We start from the raw sequence: 3,044 nt of genomic DNA, 5'->3' as shown, positions 1-3,044 counted from the left end.
ATCAAGTCAGCTTTGTTAGTTGTTCTGTAGCTATCAGTACTAAACCAAACCAGAGCTTACGGGTATTACACATGTTCACACTCAGTCTCTGAACTGGCAAAAAAATTCCTAATTCTACTGAATCTTCAGGATGTTGGCTCATCCCCATTACTGTGCTCAGCTACCTTCTCTGAGTTTTCATATAAGGCAGCTTAATAAAAATTGACTTAAGCAAAGGTAACTTTTTGACTTTTTATCCCCTCCCACCCCTCAATAGGAGAATAAAGCTCAGTGATTACTACATATATTTTCTTCCCACCCCTTAACAGCAACTGCTGAAGCACAACAAAGGGAAATAGCCTCTGCACCTATGACATCAATAAGTATTATGCTTACATACCAAGTTCTAATTAATATTTGTAATTATTTTGTTTTTAGAATGCCCTACCTTGGGAGTTGTTTTTAAAGGACTTCCTTGCACATCTCAGTAACTGAGTATTACTATCTGTTGTGTAAGTACTCCGAACAACTACATTTTCTGTTTCTTCAGTGCAGTGTCCTTACCTTGTCAGATACATTTGGCTTTGAGAATTTACAATTTAGTAAGTAGGTTAGAGAATTTTAAGATACTGTAGAAATACAGTGGGCCGAGAGCAGTCATATTACCTTTCTTCTGAAATCCATTTAACTGCAGTTATTACAAGCAAGTTAACAGCCTTATATTACCAGGGATGTTGTTCACTGAAGCAATTCCCAAGTATATAAGAACTGATGGAAATCAAGTTCAAAGTGACAATGCATTGCTTAAAAAGACAGTCATTTTCAAGGAAACTGGAGTAGTTTCATCAGTTGATGGATACAGTGATAAATAGACTTGATTCACTCAAGCAATGACAGCTAAATTTGCTGCTGTGTACCACTGATGTACTAGCCTGAGTCAACAGCTTTTTGTTTTTCAGGGCTTCTTCCACACTTTACAGCCAACAATACTTCTTAACCTTTCTTTTCCTGTATATCCTTATAACTTGATTTGTCTCTGCTTATTATCCATGGTTTTGCTTTATTTAGCTTAAGACAATAGCACAGGTGAAAGGCTCACCAGCCTCTGAAGTTGCTGGATTAATGTTTGGAATGTTCCTATTATTATTTTACAAATTAATTTCATAGTTCAAGTAATTGTTATAGATTTCACAGATCCAATAAAAAAAATAATCTCTACCATAGAAATCTTCCCACACCACAAGAACAGCTAGACTTTTTGTTCATCCTGGGTCACTGTCTGAACCCATTGTCCCAGAAGGTACATGCTCAAGAATGAAAAAACAGCAGACAAGCATACAGTGACATTTACTTAGAACATCCTCCAGGAAACTGAAAGCTCAGAGTCCTTCCCCATCAACAGTCTTTAATAGCACCATAAAGGTTTTTTCCCTTGTGTGTCAAGGTTTTTGCCTCTCCCTCCCAACCACTCCCCACCCCCCCCCCCAAATTAAAAATTTAAAGCATGTTATATTACTGCACCATGTCTCACTTTTTTTTCCCTTGATCAAGGATTCTAATTCTAGCCATTCTTGACATGGAAATTATTCCATACCTTTAATTTTGCTCTTCATCATCTCTGCATCTTGTCCAGATTTCTAGATTCAACTTAAAAAAATATTAAAGATATTTCCAAGTGCAATTTATCTAGGCAAATCAGACCAACATGTGCTTATGTGATTCCGAGACCACATTTATGGGATAGGTAGCTATTTTAAGATGCGTAATATGAAAACAGGAACTTTCAAAACTATAATATACCTTGCACACTTACTCTAAAATATTAGGGTTTGGGGGGAGACTTTTATCTTGATACAACTCTTTTCTTTCTTGATCAAACAATTTTTGATCTAGAAAAGTAGCCAAGAAGATCCTTGGGAAAAACAAGTGAGTATCTTTACAAGAAATCTGCTCCCATCACCACCACCATCCGCTTCACAAGCTCCTGTAACAAACCAGCTGTTTTCAGCTGTCTGTCAGATTTTTTGTCTTAAAACATTTCTCTTAATCCATCTTTGCAGTAAGGCTTGGCTTTGCCTTCTGGAAACAGCAGATGATGGGTTCAAAAGTCTTAAGTCTTGTATTCATCAGCTATAAAATTCTGAGCTAGTGATAGCACTTAGACTATCAAGTGTCTGCTTTCAGCTTAGCTGCCAAATCCATAAAAGAAATCCAACACTTCAAGCTGGTATTTCTTCAACTCTCAATATCAATACAATAGATTCTACATACTACTGTATTTCAATTATTTCAATCCTTAAGTAAGACACTTTAATATCAGTTATTTTGTTCTGTATTTATGGCTTTTAAGTTTTTGGAGTATGAAAACAAAATGCAATTACATACTGCTTCCACACTGAACTTGGGTTCTTCTTGCCCAAGTGTAAGGACTCCCAAGTTTAATTGTTTAATACTGATTTCAAAGTGTGCATCTTCAGTAAAGAAGTATTGAGCACAGTGTTTCTTAAATACATATTTTTACTGTTTTTTTTTATTGTGATATTTACAGCTAGAAACTAGAATTCAGATAAACATAAGTTATCTCTGCTTTTTTTTTCTCTGATGTTTTGATGTACATGATGTTTAATGAACCAGTTAAGGAGGTGTTCCTGTATTCCCACTGAAAATAAAATCAGAATACATTACATGTTTAACTCACGTATATGCATTTGAAAGCTACAGCCACTTATCCTCATCACACACCATGTCCTGCAACATGCTAAAATCATTACATAATGTTCTCCCATTTCATTCCTCTCTGATGCAGACAGAAGGAATTTGACCTTTTCCACCTTCTAATTAACTTTGACTGAACTTACCTATCCAAAATATTCTCTTAACTTAATAGTTAACCTGAGGTCAAAATTAAGGGTAAAGAAAATCACTGTTCTGCAAAACAAAAAGTTAATATCCTTGCAGTTGGCAAAAACATAAATAGAAAGTCATGAGTAGTCTCATCTTTTTCATTACAACATTTCTCTCAGATTCTACATATAACAAACATTTCAAGGCACATCAATACAACA

Source organism: Melopsittacus undulatus, chromosome 6 (genome assembly GCF_012275295.1).
Source record: "Melopsittacus undulatus isolate bMelUnd1 chromosome 6, bMelUnd1.mat.Z, whole genome shotgun sequence".
NCBI classification, from domain to species: domain Eukaryota; kingdom Metazoa; phylum Chordata; class Aves; order Psittaciformes; family Psittaculidae; genus Melopsittacus; species Melopsittacus undulatus.
The sequence above is the reverse complement of the archived record's forward strand: the minus strand, read 5'-3'. Positions refer to the sequence as shown.